We start from the raw sequence: 18,573 nt of genomic DNA, 5'->3' as shown, positions 1-18,573 counted from the left end.
TCCATCTAGTGCGTGGAACCTTATATGGTGTTGTCTTTAGAGGGTTTTTCTCTTTTTAAATTGAAGAAGTGGGATATTTGTGTCCCCGTTTGACAGATGGAGACACAGTAGTGCCAAGTCATGACACAACCTAGCTGAGCCATGTAGGTAGCATGTAGATCTCTGATCAGAGTCAGAACCTGTTTACTCCTGCTTCCTCAAAGCCATCCTCTCCGGTAGGATCCGGAGGTCCTACTATCTCTCCACACTTTCAAAGAGGTGGCTGCTCCTGCTGGAACCACTGAGGGCTGTCAGGGCAAGGCCTGGTGGTCCTTGGATCTGTTAGGGCAGGTTTGTTACCGCAATGACCTTCAATTTAATAAATGTTTATTAAGCACTTACTATGTGCTAGGAACTACTCTAGAAGCTGGAAACAGTGACTCAAACAAGAACGTTCTCTCAGAGCTTACTGTCTAAAAGAGAGACCGGCCAGTGGAGTAATAAGGAGAGGGTTGTTGTCAGTCCTTGTCCTTGGGAGGTGTCTCAGCAATGACAAGGGTCTTTCTACCACATCTGAGAATGTCTGAATGCTCGCTGATCTTAGTGTAGTGACATTCTACTCATTCATTTAGTCTACCAGCTTCAAAATACTTGCTTGTCTACACTAGCCATTTCTCATAGCCCTTTTCAGAAATTTTCCACATGATTAATGTTACATTAAAAAAAACCCTCCACTTTGGATATGTTTGCGATAGATACTGCCCAGCTGTAGCTGTCAATGGGTCATGCTGTGTGATTAATGAGTCAAAACAGAGCTCTGGAAACGCTGTCACTTTCCTCCACTAATGCAAGAGCTGTGGACGAGTCCCTGCACTGTCGCTGCTCCAAATTACAGCCGAGATCCACTTCAGAGATCTGTGCACAGGGAGTCCTTGGGGGACAGCAGGTACCAGTGAGCTCCTCACAGAGGACTCCTCCGCAGCAGTTGGCTGACAGTGGGACCTTATATCACTTCTGGGTTTCTTTTTTCTTTCTGCCACTGTTCATGCAACGTGTTTCTATTTTTCTAGGTGGTACATTTGAGCACTGAATGGGGGAACTACCTTCATCATATTCTTAGGAAGTCTGGAATTGTCTTATGGTGAGACATGGCTCTACATGAGCCATAGCTCTCCATGTCCATGTGGACTTCATGGATATGACTCAGTGCCAGGAAGACTGTTACTGTGTGTGTGGACAACCTCTGCCTGGGGCTTGCCTGGGTACTCTCTATTTCTGCCTTTCTTAAACATGAATGCTCTGGGTTTTTATCCCCTGCTGTCTACAGCCCTCCACCAAAGAGAGAACAAGGCAATGATTAGGTTTTGCTTACTGAGCTACAACCACAGCCACTTGTCCTTGAGGTGGTGTCCAGTGCACCTTGGGTAGAGTTGAGTGGCTCATGTATGCTCTGATCCAGGTCTCTTGGTTTGGTCCTGCAGTCGGCCTGTCATAGTACTTGTGGTGGTTTAATTTCCTGAGGGCAGCCTTCTTCTTGTCTCTGCTGGTTCTAGGGCTCTTCATACACTGAAAGGACAAGCAGCTGCCATTTCCTTTACGTGTGTATGCGCGCAATTGATAAAGAAGGCCAGGCAGGGAATCTGAAGCTGGCTTTCATTTTTGCTCCCCGGCAGGGGGAAACCATTAGACATGCATGGCCCACTGAGCAGTGTCCCTTCAGGTTCGGTAGGACTTCATTTAAGTCAGCTCCTTGCCGTTCACATGCTCTAGGAGGCCTCAGATGTGCTACCTGGCTCCTTGGCCTGGCCCTGAATGCATGTGCTCTCTGTCTACCAATCAGCCAATTCTGGGCTCTGCTCCCTAGATTTTGGGGTGCTCCTTCCTCTGCTTCATAGGGTGATGGGGAGATTCTTTCTCTGACCCATGTGGACAGGAAGAGCAACCAACTGATCGAGATGGAGCTGAAAGTAGAGTCGTTTTGAGCAGAAACCAGGCTGCCATGACAGTCGGATCAGTATTACTCTATGAAATATTAATGAGCTATTACATCTGCTCCCTGGCCCAAGCAGTCAGTATTATATTGGCTTTTATACTTTGGCCAAATCGAGTGGGTTTTACAAAATGAGGCAGAGGGTTAAAATGTGGGTAATTGCTGGTATTAGGTTATGGCTAAATGGGAAAACCAGTGGTTGTCATTGGATGGGCTGCCTTCAAAGGGAGGGGACCTCTTTCATGCTGACCTGCATGGCCCCATTGGAGACTCTGGAAGTATAGCCCTTGTTTCCTTCCCATGAGGGACTGGGTGGACAGGCTTTGACTTTCCTTGGGGTGTCCTGCTGGTGGTCAGTATCCAGGAGAGCACGTCTGCCTCTCCATTTCCATGGGTACAACTCTGGTCCAAGCTGCCTCTGTTTCTGGGACTACTGCACGGTCTCCTGAGCTGAGTTCTCTGCATCTACTGGCCTTGTTTCTTATTTGTCTATTTTCCACTCTGCAGCTGGTGTACTGTAAACGAGACCATGCTTAAAACTCTTCAGTTGGATCCTTGCCTCAAACCACCTTGCTCCCCTGGCAAGGTGGTGAATTCTTCCCTGTCACAGGCCCTTGATAATCACAGTTCCCTCTGGCTAGAGAGTATGGATCTGTTACATTCTTCATATTTTCTCAAATGCCTGCTCTTCACATAAACTTTACTTGACTCTTATCCTATCTTATCTCATCTTATCTTATCATCTTTCACCTCCTTAACCCAACTCTGCCCTGGATAATCTCCACAATGTCATTCTTTATTTTTTTAAAATATATTTTTACTGACCTCAGAGAGGAAGGAAGAGGAAAAGAGAGATAGAAACATCAATGATGAGAAAATCATTGGTCGGCTGCCTCCTGCACGCCCGCAACCTGGGTATGTGCCCTGACCAGGAATCGAACTGTGACCTCCTGGTTCATAGGTCAATGCTCAACCATTAAGCCATTCTGGCTGGGCCACAATGTCATTCTTTGCCATCAGAGCTGATTACCTGAAATTATCTTTGTTGTGATTGTGGTTGTTTCATAGACCATCACATCCATGAAGGAAGGATCTTGTCTCTCTGAGTGAGGACTGTTGTTCCAATGCTCATAACTCAGCAGCTACTCAAGAAAACATACTGTTGAATGAATCTCTTTACAGAGCTCTAGGTTTGTGGGTACACCCGAAGCTGCTAGAGTCATTCCAAAGCCACACATGGTCAGCTGCATGACAATGGAAAGAAGCTTCTCGAAAATGTCACCTCTGTATATTTTGGGGTTTAGTTATCTCTTGCAGGTTAGGACATCAGTTTCCTCATCTCTAAAATAGAACAGTTTGAAATGGACTAGAGGACCTCTTATGATTCTTCTACTTGAGTTTTTATAATTTCAATGTGTGGCCCCTGCCCTTCAGGGATCCCCATCTGCTCAGATTCTAGAAGGGGGTAAATGCACAGATATTTGCGGCATCCCTGTAGATGCCGTGCATTTTGTGTCAGCTGTTCTGACCTTGCATTTTTTTGTTTTGAAGAAAACGCTTTTCCGATTTGGTTGTAGGTCTGGTTTAGAAAAGTTTAAATTTTCTGGACTTTTTCCTACCCACACTTGAACGCATTTTACAAAATATTTGATATCTATAGTTGTTGATAGCTTAGAGTGAGTTTGTTCTGATTCACAAGATTAAGCCCCTTCAATGAAATCACAACTGATGACAGAGAGTCATGCTCAGGACCACTGCTGGGTCAGAGCCAGACGTTTTTTACAGGTAAGACGGGATGGTTTGGGCAGGAGCCACACACGAGAGCACGTGTGTAGGGAGCCACACTGCAATCACCTCTGGGCCCGTGCCACAGGGGAGAGGCAGGGACAGGCTTCCTTGGAGGCCTGAGTGCAGGGTTCCTCTAGTCGTGGCCACACACCAACCAACGAGGGGTTGTCCCTCTGCTGTGCCACCCTGTGCTTCCTCTGCTTTGGGACCCCGCGTACGGGGAGGAAGGCTTAGCCTTTGCTGATGAGCATACGGCCATGAGGTTCCTGCTCTGATTTGGGACACCAAGGCCTGCAGTGCCCATTTTTTGTTTCTGGAAAAGCCACACCCTAATTAAGTGCATGGAGGTTCACTATAGGAGTCATTTTCAGGGGTGAAGACTCCTTTGGAAAGACAAAGAAATCTGCTTTCGGGGCGACTGCAAGTTGAGTGTAGTTTCTAGGGAGCTAACAATCATGAGGGACAGGAGCCACGCTTGCTTTAAGAGCAATCAATCAACACTCAGTCTGGCTGTTTAGCTGGTCCCCTGAGGAGCTTGAGGTGCAGCTAAGATGTCAGCTATAAAAGTAGTGATTCCATAGACTTGTTAGGTTACTTCCCATCCTTCACTCTTCTCCGCTGTACTAAGGGAGAATGGACGAGACCAAGGTTAAACAGAACACCACTCCTATCCAAGCAACATGCTCCTAGGAAGCTCTGCGACCCTCCCTGGCACCGCCCTGCTGGCGGAGCCCGAGATGCAGGGCCGACCCTCTATCCTCCAGGCTTCTGATGGCTCCGCTCCAGACAGGTGCATAAAGAGGTCCCCAAGCTCTGCCATGTCGACATCGTCAGTGTGGGGGACATGCCGGCTTCCCTGGTTTTCCATGGAACCAGAGCCGCACTGAATTGACGAACCTCACAGGGATTCAGAACTGAGCTGCTGCCGCGGTTTCTCAGGTTCTGCAGCGCCATCAGGGTAGGCATGGCGGTAAAGACACTTGCTTCCAGATGGGCGGCCCCCTCGCCTTGCCCAGAGCGCTTACAACCTTTCCCCATTCCCTGCTTGACAGCTTCAACCAGCCCATTCTCTTTATTCTGATCTCCTACCCAATACACACCGGGAATCACAGACTGATAGCACACGGCCTGCTAGACAAGGCGGGACGACGGGCTGTGGAACTCTTGGCACAACTCCACTGTCGGATGCAGGACGAGCAGTAGGTGTGGCTGCCACTGGGAGACTCCCAATCTCCTCTCAGAAATGACCGCCCCTTGAGGATCACTTCATGCAGATGCTGCACTTTGTCTGGATTTGCCTGGAAGCAAAGGCCGTACCCTCTCGTGTTTGAGTGTTGCCACGCAGATCTCGCGAGCTGTCCTTTGCTCTGGGTCGAAGGGGTGCAGGTAAGGACAGATTTCACACGTGTCCCCACGCAGGTAGACACAGCATCCCGCATCGCACTCCCCGGCCCACGGGGGCACAGCTGCTGCTGGCTGTCGGGGCTGCGGGCTTCTGAACAATCAGGCCACTCCTCAGCGTCCCAGCAGGACCGGCTTCATCTCCAGGCCGCCCTCAGTCACTGCCTCCTGGGGTACTCACCACCCTGGGGCAAGCCTTCTCTTCAGCCACGACGCAGAGAGTTGGGTCTGTAAGTACCAGTGCTCTCTTCCCCGCTTTCCCCGGCTCATGCAAATTGGTTTTCACAACAGATGCAGTGAGGTCAGAAGGAGGGTGACTGTGGGAGTCTGTGGAGCCCACAGCACCACCAGCTGCAGCAGAGGCTTGTGATGGTACCTGCGAGTGCACAGGCGCAGTAACCCTCCTGCCTGTACCTGCAGATGCTGGATGGCTTGCTCTTTGCCAAGTCCTGGGAGAACAGGCATTGGCTGCCTTCCCGACACACACAGGCAGAACCTGCCTGCAGGGACCTGCTTGGTGTGCAAGGGGGTCACCTCTGCTGAGCCACTGTGGGAGCCAGGCTGGCTTTGGCAATGGCCAATGCATGGAATCTTCTACCTAGAGTTGTCAAGATCAGACTGTACAGAGAGAAAGGGGTATCATACGTGAAACCCCCACTCTGCCACGGCTCCTCTCAGCCCATCAGGGAACGAGCTTCCAGCAGGCTGAGAGGAAGCGGCTTGGAGGTCTGAGGCCCGCAGACACTGCTCTTTGTCCCGATTGGCCTGGGAGGCAAAGGAGGAGGTGAGGGCATGAGTCTGACATGATGGAAGATGCAGAACACTTGTCAGGACAAATTTAAGTCCTTTCTCACCTCATGTGGAAACTCACACTTGTAGGGGCTGGCCTTGTGCTTCACACTGTGCCACGTGATCCATATTTTCTGTTTCATTTGGTCCTGACAACATTGCAGGAAGCAGGATTTTATTTTTAAATGACCACTGCATGGGTTGGGCTTTCTAATAAGGTTAAAAATTTTGCCCAAAGTTACACAATCAATACCTAGAGGTGAAATGTTTCCGTTTTCATCTGCCCTGGCCGGGGACGTGTCACCGAGGCCCTTCCATAGGAATTGACCACGCTGAGTTTTTCTTACCTGCCAGGCTGGCAGAGGGATCGCAGGCTTTTGTAACTGACATAATCAGTGTTGATTAAGAAACATGGAATCTGTCAATTCAATTAAATAGCTAAGGATAGCACCCCAATCTCAGGCTATTCACTTCGGGCAAAGTTGATGTGGGAAGAGTGAGCTGGCCTGTGGTCTGGGGGCTCCTCTTCTAGGAGATTTGGAAGCTGAATAAACTTTTTCAACAATTCACTTTATCTCTCAGGGACTCAATCCCATTCATATAGGAAATGCATGGAAACTGTTCTCCCCATGCCAGGTCTCTGAGGAAATAGAGACCTGAACAGACTCAGAGACAAATCCTGGTACAGGCACATTTCTGGAAAATTCCAATCTGCTCTATTTTTGTTGTAATCAATAGATCTGTGTTTTAAACAGCAGGCATTTATTAGGCTCCCACTGTGTGCTCACACTGTGTTAGAAGCTATGGGGACTATAGATCAGGAGAAGCTGTCCCTGCATTTATGACACCTTTTGTGGTGTCTGTGCTGAAAAAACCTTTCAGAGCACAGCACTGAGAACACACGAGGCCCCCACAGTGAGGCCGCAGGGGAGCATTAGGGTGGGATGGGCTGGGCTATTGAAGGGGAAACGGCACAGGCAGTTAGCATTTGAGTTCAATTTCCTTCTAACTCCCTCTGCAATGAGCAAGTTGCTTAACCAACTCGAGTCCCAGTTCCTTACCTGTAAATAGTCTCATACAGAAGGAGAGAATCCAGTGAGATCTACAGAGTGAAGCATCGAACTTAACCCAGTAAACACTTGTGAGGCTCATTTGAAAGGAAGATTGGTGGGAATTGCCTGGGGTTGCATTTTGGTTATTTATGCCTAGAAATCTACCCTCAGACTTAGTGGCTTAAACAACAACCACTTAATACCTCATAATTCCATGGGTCTCCTGGGGCTCAGCCAGCCAGTTTCTCTATTGCAGGGCTGGGGAATGTCTGGCCCACAGGCCGCATAAGGCCGGCAAAATCACTTGGTCTGACCCTGCCAAGGCATTAGGGGTGAGTTAATTAAATGTTTGACCAAATATATAGCAGGCCAATTGTTAACTTGGCAATTTTGTATGGCCCCAGATGATGTTATAAATATCCAAATGGCCCCTGGTAGAAAAAAGGTTCCCCCTTCCCAGCTCTACTTTCTCTCTGGGGACCTCTCATGTGCTTGCAGTCAGATGGAGCTGGGCCCCCAGTGCTACTCTATGTGTCCTCTGACTCCATGTGGCGTCTTCTCCTCTAGGTCCTCCCCATATGGCCTCTCTCTCTAGCTTAGACTTCTTATGCGGTCAGCCTCGGGGTTCTAAGTGAAGGAGTTGAAGGTGGTCAGGTTTTCTTAGTGCCTGGGCTTGCACGTTTCAGAACGTCCACATTCTAGAAGTGAATGCAGTCACAGGCCCAACCCAGAATTAAGGGGAGGGGCACAAGCTCCATTTCTTGATGGGAGATTTTATGGATGCCAAACCTCCAGCTCCAGGGCCCTTTCCAGCACCTTCCTGGTGATGGGGAGATGTGCAAGTCAAGTTTCGGAAGACCCATTGCTGACAGGGCGGCAGGTAGATCAGCCACCCACCAGGGCCTTCTCCGCACAGTTCTTTGGTGTGGATGCCTTCAGATTTAAAGGCAAAGCAGCTAGAGCTTTTCTGGGCTCTCACGGGTTTATTCATATGAGTAAACTTCAAAAGATGTGAAATTTAGACCATTGATGTGTATATTTACAATGGCATGTTTTCTTTTCCCTCAACAATGCATCTGGGAAGCTAAATTCTTTAGCAGAGAATTCCAGCCCTGGGCCCAAACAAGGGGCTGAGGGATTCTTGAGGGATGTCTTATCCAGGGTAGGAAAACATTGGAGAACCATCTCAACCTAGTTCTCCTGGGCACTCCTCTTTGGCTTTTGCCCTTTCTTTTTCCAAGGCGCATGTAGATCCTGCTTCTGATCAATTCCCCCCACCACCCCTGGCTGTTGATAAAGGTATATACCATCATACTGAGGCAGGTCTTGATCAGATTTGAACATCCTGTTCTTTCTGCTTTGACATGAGATGATTCAGACATTCAATGGTGACCTGCAGATGAATCATCTCTCCTATCCAGTGTCAGCTTCATTAAAGTAATTCATTGCCAAGTTCAGGGAATGAGAGTGAGCCATGAGGGCTTCCTGTACATTATCTGTGGGGGTGACAGGAATGCCAACAAAGTGCCACAGCCTAGGGTGAGTATGATGTGTCTTGACAGCTGACAAACACACTACCAGTATAGCACATGAGAGGGGCACATTCGTTTCACGTGGCCAGACCTGGGAGGACGTTAGTGAAGGCTTTATGGAGGCGATATCTGGGAAAATAACCAGTAAGCCAGACTTTTAGAGGGTAGTGGAAAAGTACAAAGAAATCAGGGGAGTGGAATGACACATGGTCTTTAGGGAATATGGTAGATTGGCATGAACTCTAGCCACAGATATGCAAATTGTGATGACTGCTGTAACTATTGATTGTATCATGTTTTGAATTTCCCAACTAAGGTGGGTGTTATTTGAAGGTCAAGACCACCTCTTATACTGAAGTTTTTTTTTTGGCATTGACTTTTTAAATAAGATAGCAAGGTGTTGGACACTCAAGGGGAGAAAATGGTGTGGTAGGCAGACTCATGGCCTTAAAGAGCATTTCACAATCAATTTGTAGGATAGCAAATGTGATGAGACACCATACCTACAGATACGCTACTTACTAGGAAAAAAGGGACTTTACAGATGATATTTTGGTTACTAACCAGTGGCTTTGAGATAGGAAAATTATCCTGGATCACCTTGGTAGGCTCAAGATAATGTTACCAGTGCCTAAAACATGAGAAGAACAAGTCAGAGATTTAAAATACAAGAAGCACTCAACACCCCATGCTGGTCCCACATAGCAAGGAAACCAAGACCTCAGTCCTACAACCACAAGGAACTGCTAATAACCCGAATGAGCTTCAAAGTGGGTTCTCCCCCAAAGTCTCTAGATAAGAGTCCATGTTGGCTGATTGACACCTTGACTTTTGCCTTACAAGACCCTAAGCAGAGAACATAGTCATATTATGCTAGACATCTGACCTGCAGAAACTACAAGGAAATAAATTTATGTTGTTTTAAGTGACATAGTTAGTTGTAAGTTGTTACAGTGGCATTAGGAAACTGATGGGTTTGACAAATTTTTTTCTCTTCTTTCATCTCTTCCCCTTCCTCTTCTTTCCTCCTAATCTCATTCAGGCCATGGTTCTCTGCAGCCTTCAGGGGGAAGTGAATACCAGAGGAGTGTCACAGTGTTGATCTAGAAGGAGGTGGAGGTTAGATCATTCTCCGATCTGGGGTTAAATGCTGAGCTCCAGGCTGCTCAGCTAGCTGGTTGAAGACACTCAGGAAATGGCTCTCACAGAAAGACTCCTGGGCTACTTTCATGCCACATTTAATCTCCTTAGAGTGTCTGAGCCGAAATCAGTGTTCTGCCAGTTCATCCTGGGCTCCTTTCATCCCTCTTCCTCTCCCTTGCCTCTTGGTCACTCTGCCAAAGTCCCTTCCCACAAAGTACCTAGAGGAGGAAGTGGGATTTGTTACTTACTCCTCTTTCCTTCCCAGAGATGGTCTTAACTTGGCGCAGGTCAGATTTGGGGAATTAGCACTAACATCTGAGTGCAATTTATCTGTCCCAGTAGAGGACTTGCAAGACCTCCAGAAGAAGTTTGTTAACTTCAAACTTTCTGTTCATTATGTAGGCATAGTATTTTATTTATCCCTTTCTTCCTCTGTGGACACTGGGAAGTTTCCATTGTATTACATCCTCTACAAAACAACCAGCCCTCCGTTTGTCCTGTGTGCTCCTCAAGGCGCAAAGCCAGCTCCTCTGAAATCTTTCCTGATTCCCTGCAGCATGGTTGGCACCGCCCCGTATTTTTGCACATCCCACGGACATAATCCTTATCACACTGTGCTGACTTCTCTGCTGATGTGTCGTCTCCCCTTCTGGGCTGTAATTTCTTTTTCCTCTCATCCCCCCAGCACTCAGTGTTTGCTCGGCCTGAGGGTGGGAAAGGAGAGTGGATGCAGAAGCAGCCCGCTGGAAACAGGCAGATGGGACCTGCCAGATTGCAGAAAGCAGCTGGGTGTGAGGCATAAAAATCAAGTTGGTTAATTAAAAACATTTTTATTTGACCTGATTAAAAAGAAGTTAAAGCTATGAGAAGTTTCTGCTGAGAAATTAAGGAGGAAAATGAGTAAGGTGGAGGGCAGTATGCACACTGCTTGCTCCAGAGCAGGCTGGAGATTAAGTGGATAACTAACAGCCTCTGAGGCCTTGAACTTGGGAGCTCAGATATACTTTTCTCCTGGACGCCAGGGATCAGTATTCCCAGGAGAGCTTTCCTCCTAGACAAAGGGGTGCTTCTTGGTAGAGGGTCTGTGGGGAGAGCAGTGGCAAGCGCTTTAAAATCCATCCTCTTCCACTTAATAGCCACGTGACCTTGGCCGAATTTTCTCTAAGCCCAAGTTTTCTTACTTGACAATTTGGAAAATTAACCTTCGCATCCTTGGTTTGAGATGAAGATTATTTATCATACAGAAGACTTCTACTTTAAGTGGCCTCAGGCAATCAGCTCTTGAAAGATTTTCTCTCAGTTGCCATATGAATGTTAATGAAATTATAGAAAAACAGTTCTGAAGAATAGAAACAATCATGGCAGCATTTGGGGGAAAATTTCCCTAACTCCAATTCTAATGCTAGATCGACCAGGTAACTATTGTCTCCTGGCCTCTTTTTCTAATCCACCCAAGTGACTTCTATTGTTTGATAATTTAGTATCCACTGGGCATACCAAAATGGCCCCAGAATTCTCAGCTTCGTGGGTGACACGGGTTCTCCCACTGTCTCCTCTGGAAGGAAAGGTGCCAGTTGCTGGGAATAAGTAGGAAGAACAACCACCTCCCCTCCCACTGTCTGGCTGGAGGTCAGGGACTGATTCTGCCTCAAGTAGGAAGCAAGTAGGCCCCTTTCTGAGGGCCAGGGTTTTGCTTTGCGTCTCCTACTTCCCTTGGAGCTGCTCTGTTCTGTTCAGAGTCTACTCTTTCCATATGTAGTTTAGGGAGGGACTGGCTGTCATGCGCTGCATCCTGGGGTTGTAGTGGAAAAGGTTGGAAGGCGAGCCCTGGGAACAGGATGTGCTGGGAGTAGGTAGAAGTTTACAGACATTCATCACTGCGGCTGCCTCTCCCAATCAGGAGTCCTCGTCTGCCCAGACCAGATAATTCATATCTCTCTGTGTACTAAAGAGCTCACCATTTCACATGGTCCTTGCTTCTTGAAACATGTAGATGCTCTGGGAAGTTAAGAGCAGAAAGCAATGAGGATAATCAGGAGCAGATATACCAGTCCTGGGTTTGTGGATTGTAGCAAAAGTAGAACACGAAGTGACGGCCATTGGATTATTGGGCTTTGCCCACTATACAAAGATTTAGAAGCTCAAGGTCATTGGGGTCCTTTATTTCTCATAATATTTGCTAGAGATGCTTTGCAGCGAGTGTTTTCCCAGGCACCAATGTTAATCGAGCCTATGGGTTTGCCCCTGAGATAAGTACAATGAAGGACCTTTAAGGTAACTGGGATTGAAAGATTTGAAAGAATTATTGGCTCAATTCAGGGTGATGAGAATCTTTAAAAATCAAATTTGAACTTCTAGTTCAAGATGGCATATGAATCCTATGGATGAATTAGCCCTGAATCCTGAATGCTATTGAATGACGAACAGAATACAGGAAACCATTAAAAGGTGCTGTCCATTTTTCAGAATGTTGGTGAATTTTTCCATGAGAAAGTGTAGCCAAGAGCACACTGAGTCTGACTAACTTGTGAGATGCTGCAAAAATAAATAAATAAATAATAAACCAACCAACCAACCAACAAACAAATAAAGTTGGCTGAGACTAGACGGTATTTCTAGTAGGAATTTCCCAATTTTAGAGACAGACCAGAGCAGAGAGGCTACAGGTAAGTAGAGCATGAGGCGCAGCAGGAGGCCATTTTCCATCCACGTGGAAATCCTAAGGCAAACCTGTGCTGGTGAGGTAACATGAGAAGGCGGGCTTGGTGCGCACTCAGCGTTCTCTCAGCTCGGCAAAGGCTTTGTGGGAACAGGAGGCCATAGGATTGGCTAAGTTTTCAGGGGCCATTGTCCAAGGTAGGGAAGGACCACACTGTTACTCGGGTTACAGTGATAAACAAGGGGAAGTGACCCTGCTGCCTAAAGGAGCAGCGACAAGTGACCCAGCCAGTCTCTTACGGATGCTGCATAACCACTCCCCCAGGAAACAAGAGTTCTCATCGAAGTAAAGTCGCAACATCTGAGTGTCCAGGTGGAGCTGTCAGAGGAGGAGGTGACGGCCGGAATCTGCACCTCAGGGAAATCGGGGCGGAGTCAGCAGTACAGGGCGGTGAGTGTAACCATGTTGTGGATGAAGTCACTGTGTGAGCAAAGTCTGCAAAGACAGGGCCTGGACCTGAGCCAGGGGATCTCCAGCACTGAGAAGGCTTTTCCCGAGGTTGGGCTGCAGAGAGACCTGTAAAACACGGTCCAGAAGAAGCTCCAGAGAGCGAGGGAGGAGCAAAACCAGGACCGAGGAGTATTTTGGTTTCCCGGACATGAGTGTTTCAAGAAAGAAGAGAGGGGTCCTTTGTGTTAAGTGCCCTGGAAGTCAAGTAAGACGAATCTGAAAAAATATTCTTTGTATTTCACAGCATCTATGTCTATGTGAAAGGAAGTATCAAGTCATCTGCTGAGAAAGTGTGTGTGAAAAGTGGTAGCAGGAAGTGGGGACGATGGCTGTACGAATCAAGGTTCTCCAGAGAAACAGAGCTGATAAAATATATTAATCATTTATTACGTTTTACAATATGAAATATTATATATTACAATATTATGTGATATTATATTATATACATTATATCAATTATAATGAGAGAGAGAGAGGGAGAGAGAGAGAGGGAGAGAGAGAGAGAGAAGTGGAAAATCAGTAGGGTTTGCTGGCAGATTTGAGACCTAGGGAAGAGGTGATGTTGCAGCTCAAGTCTGAAGATAGTCAACTGGAAGAATTCCCTGTTCCTCTGGGGGCCTCAGTCTCTTCCCTTAATGTCTTTTGCTGATTGAATGAGATTCATCCACATTACTGCTTTCGTCTTTAGTCAAAGCTGATTTAAATGTTACTCTCACCTAAAGAATAGCTTCACACAGCATCCAAACGTGTTTGACCAAATATCTGGGTACCATGGCCTAATCACGTTGACACATAAAAGGAGCCATGACAATGGTGCCGATTGGACGAGAAGGAGAAGTTCTGAAGTGTTCCTAGAAGAGACGCTGGACCAGCATAGTGTGGGCAGAGAGCCAAGCGCCACAGGCCCGGGTGAGGGAGTGATCATGGATCACAGCGATTCCTCTTTCTCCTGCTGTTTGGTTCCCTGGTAGCTATTATTGCCTGGGTGCAGGGTTATAGAGAAAGGCTTGGCACTAAAATCAAAATAAAGTGTTATGCTTCATTTTGGGGAAGGAATTTATCTTTTAATAAGTATGTAGTTTGTGTGTGTCTGCTCATCTGAAAGTCTTTCTCTCCCACATGGATTACAATAGCTTCTGTACCTTGTTTTCACCATATTATATTTGCTACTCAGCACCCTCCTTCTTCTTAATGTTTCTTCATTGGCTTAGCTAACTATTCCTTGAATGTTTTCATGCCTATGAAATAGGTTGAGCTATAGAGTTTTAATTATATAAAATAAAACCATATATTCCCAGTGCCAACTCCCTCACCAAAATTCTTGCTTCTTTTCTGTGTTTACTTGTCACACTGTTGGGAGGCAGGTAGGGCAGATTCGAAGGGTTAAGATAGTTTCTAAAGTCATCTTGTAGATAGATACCTGACCTAGAATTAAGATCCAGGGATCCTGGCCCCCAATCTTTCTATACCAAACTAATTCTCTAGGTTTTATTAAAAAACATTAAACACTGTAGATGTATTGATCTTGGGATTTAAAGATACAGGAATAGAGGAGAAAGTTGATGAATTCTCCATTCTCTGGTGAAATATTCAGAGCAGTTAACTTCTCAGGTTTCCTCCTAAATCCTTTGGAGGTAACAAAGGGTAGGGATTGGGGGCAGCTCTCCTGACTGTATGGTTCGGAAACAATTATAATTCTGGGTTCAGCATCCACTAAGTTATAAGTCAATTCACATGAAGGAAAGTTTTATTACATTCTTGTTTCAGATGGGAATATGGGTTTTTAAAGGACAGATAAAGGTTGATATGGGCCTGTTTTCTTTTCCTATAGAGTTTTATGATATTTTGACAGAAATAGGGGGAAATGATTGAAGAAAGGCCGTTGACATTCCCTTTGAGGATTCTGTAGAATTCACTGCCGAAGTCTCAATGCAGCGTTGCTGTAGTGACTAGTCGCTAGGGTATCCCTTGAAGGAATCACAATGCAATATGTCCAGTTCATCTTCAAACAGAGTTCTTACCCGGAGAAAAGAATGCATCACAAATGCAAAGGAGCTTCAAGTCAAAGTTGGATCCTTTTTTATTTTGCAAATATCTTGAACTTCCGAAGAAACAGAAATGTTATGTGCGCGCGCACACACACACACACACACACACACACACACACACACAGGTTTTCTTTATTATTCCTTAAATAGACCTCAGTGCATTAGTGCCTAAATTGTTTTGTAATTGAGTAATTAATTATGCTTTTAACAGTGAAAATCTAAGTTGCAGCTGGTAGATATAAACTAAAACCTGCAAGCAACTGTTTTTCTGTCTGAGTCTCAGTCTGTCCGTTTGCAGAATGAAGACGCTGTGGTGTGACTTCCTGAAGGCATAGGCCGCATGGGTGCGAATTGCTTCCAGGGAGGTTATCAGGCTCATACTTGTGCTATGGTCTGAATGTTTGCTTCCTCTCAGAAAGATATGTTGAAACTTAACCCCCAAGGGATGGCATTAAGAGGTGGGCATTGGGGGTGTGATTAGGTTAGAGGGTAGAGATTAGTGCCTTATAAAAGTAGGGGAGGAAGCCCCCTTGCTCCTTCTATTTTGTGAAGTTACAGGAAAAAAGAGGGCCGTGTAGGCTCTCAACAGACACTGACTATGTTGATGCCTCGATCCTGGACTTTCTAACCTCAGAACTGTGAGAAATAAATGTCTGTTGTCAATAGCGCCCCACTCTGTGATATTTAGTTAGAGTCCTAACAGACTAAGATGATTTGTGATCGACAACAGTTGGCAGAGATGGCTTTCATGTGTTTGGCAAATCTGAGAACCACAAATGTGCTAGGGCAGAGTGATACCCCTGTGTAGTGTGGCATGGACCCTGGGTCCAAATTTCCCACAGCCTGGGTCTTGGGCAGTGAGGAATGACATGAAACATTGGTCATGGAACCTGGCCTCTGCCCTGGGCAGCCACCTGCGCTTCCCTGTAAGGAGTGGAGGCCCTGTCTGCTCCCCCCTGGGTAGCAGGAGGTCTGGAGAGACCTGGGAAGTGGGGGCCTGGACCCACGACTCTGGTGTCCACTCTGCACTTCAAAAACAGGCAGTGTATTTTCAGAATTTCTCAATTTCTTTTTTTAAAGCTTTGGCTGCAAAACATTTTTGTTTGCATTTGAGTGCTGTGTGCTGCTGTTATGTTGTATTCATTCCAGGGCTAAAATAAGTCATGTCTTTCATAATATTTAGTTAAATAAACATTCATGAAAGTTACCATTCAGACATGGGCAGAGCACACAGGAAGGGAACAAGAAGCCCTTGGGTGACCTTCCGGCGGGAGCGGAGCCCTTCCTGACGCAGCGACCTCGGAAGCAGCGTGCTGTCCCCGACGGTGGCCTCCTTTGAGGTGGGACCCCATCGGGGAGACACACGCAGGCATGTCGTCCTCGCCCTCCTTCCTGTGGTTTTCCCTGCCCGCCCTGCACACTGCCCCCGAGAAGTGGATCCCTTCGTCCCATGGTGCGCCTGGGTCTGCATGGCGACCTACACAAACGTGCCAGGACATCATTTAAACAATTTTCAACTTACGCAGCAGAGATTTTTTAAGATGTATGACACGTGGGGAAAACGTTTCCCTAATTTTGAATCCTGGGGCAGGTTCTCAAGTTTTTTGGTGGGTTTGGTCCTAGCATTCATCTTGAGATGCAAAGGCAGTTGGAACATCAGCACTTCTTTAAGTCTCATGGGCCTATCTTGGTCTCATTCATGGTTTCATGATTATTTCCTTACTTGTATTTCTCCCCCAATGGACTGTGACATCCTGCAGGCCGAGGCCCAGTCTCAGACATATTGGACCCTTCGGTATAAATGTATTAAAATAGGTATGAGACTTGTATACTAAAGCTACATAGCCCACTTTTCTTTTATTCATTTCTCTCTCTCTCTTTTTTTTCCAATTTCATTAATTCCTGCTCTTTATTGTTTTCTTCCATCTGTTTGCTTTGTGTTTGTTTAGATATTTTTCTGTATTCTTCAGGTAGGAATTTAGATGATTGATTTTTGACTTTCCTTTTTAAAAAAGACGTGCATTTAATGCTGTATTTTTTCCTCTTAGCACTGCTGTAGTTACATTGCACAAAGTTTCCTATGCTGTATTTTTATTTTATTCAATGTCCCTTTTAAAATTTTTCTTTCGACCCATGGATTATTTAAAAATATACTGTTTAGTTTTCAAATATTTGGAGATTTGTCTGTTATGGTTCAATTATTGACTTCTCATTTGAAGTCACCACTGGGGTTGGTGATGCCACGCTGTATGATTGCTATTCTTTCAAAATTGTTTTTGGTTTGTCTTGCGGCCTAGGATATGAACTATATTGGTTTACATTTTGTGGGCGCTTGAAAATAATGTGTAGTCTGCTGTTTTGTGGTGGGTGCTCTATAAATGTCAATTAATTCCTGTTGGTTTATGGGGCTGTTGAGTCCTTCTATATCCATGCTGATTTTCTGTCTAGTTGTTCTATCTCTTGTGAAAGGATTGTTGAAGTCTCTAACCACAATCCTGTATTTGTCCCTTTTTAGTTCTACCAGCTCTTACTTTACATATTGCTTTGAGGTTTGTTGCATACACATTAAAGTTTGCTATGTTTTCTCGATGGACCCTTTTAGCCTAATACAATATTACCCTCTTTTCTCTGTTTTCCTTGCTCAAAAGTTTATCTTATCTGATATTGATAAAGTCACACCTGCTTTCTTTTGATGAATGTTTACATAATATATCTTTCCCACCCTTTTTTCTTTCAACATGCCTATGTCATTACATTTAAAGCGAGTTTCTTGTAGATAGCATATAAATGGGCAGTATTTTTTAAATCTATTTTGCCCATCATGAACTAGAATGACCTGAAAATGTTCAAAATATACTGTTAAATTGAAAAAGGCAAGTACAAAACTGTTTGAAATGATCCCATTAAAATATTGGAAATGGTATATATTTGATTCTTAGCTCTACTTAGTATCTAGCTGTGTAACTTTTGGCCAATTCACTTTTCTTATCCTTAAGATGGAGATAACTATCTTACAGAATTAATTTCATAAGGTTTTTTTTGTATGGAATTAATTACAATAGTTAGAATTACCTAGGTTTAAGACTTCAAGGCATTTATTTCTTTAGTACTTATTTTTTTCTAAAATTTTTGCAAACGATATTAATAAGAAACTATTTTTTAAGTAAAAACATACATATACACACCAAAATTTGAGATAAATATTGATAAATGTTATAAAATTGTGCATGGACGTGTGTATGCATGCATGCTGGAAACATAGGAGAGAGCCTAAAGGTTGGCTCAGCAACCCTTGTCATGCCTTTCTAGCCCCTTCTATTTTTTTTTGTTTTGTTTATGCCCCTTCTATTCTTTAGATGAATGTTTTTTTCATATTTATATGAGTGAATATACAGAGTGTATGCATGTAATCTTGTTTTTTCACAACAGATTATACATATTTTACTGTTGCTACAAACTATATATGTGATATTTTATGTTATAGAACAGTAATTTATGAAGTTTATGAAACATTTATAGCACAAATCACACAGACATGCTTCTATTATTGTAATCTTTGGATCTTTTTAATTTAAGCAACTATAACTATCTTACCCCTTTTAGCACATTTTTTATTTTGCATCATTACATAAATGAGATTATTGGCCTAACTATAAGACTTAAAAAAAATCTGTAAAACTTA

At 45.0% G+C, this 18,573-nt stretch overlaps 1 pseudogene; it reads right to left on the bottom strand.

Moving 5' to 3' along the window:
* Positions 1 to 4,510: 4,510 nt before the first annotated feature.
* Positions 4,511 to 6,090, bottom strand: LOC132214640 (E3 ubiquitin-protein ligase makorin-2-like; annotated as a pseudogene).
* Between the last annotated feature and the right edge of the window lie 12,483 nt (positions 6,091 to 18,573).

The sequence above is a fragment of the Myotis daubentonii genome, chromosome 13 (assembly GCF_963259705.1).
Source record: "Myotis daubentonii chromosome 13, mMyoDau2.1, whole genome shotgun sequence".
NCBI lineage: Eukaryota > Metazoa > Chordata > Mammalia > Chiroptera > Vespertilionidae > Myotis > Myotis daubentonii.
Note: the sequence above shows the minus strand (reverse complement) of the source record. Positions and strands in the feature narration are given on the sequence as shown.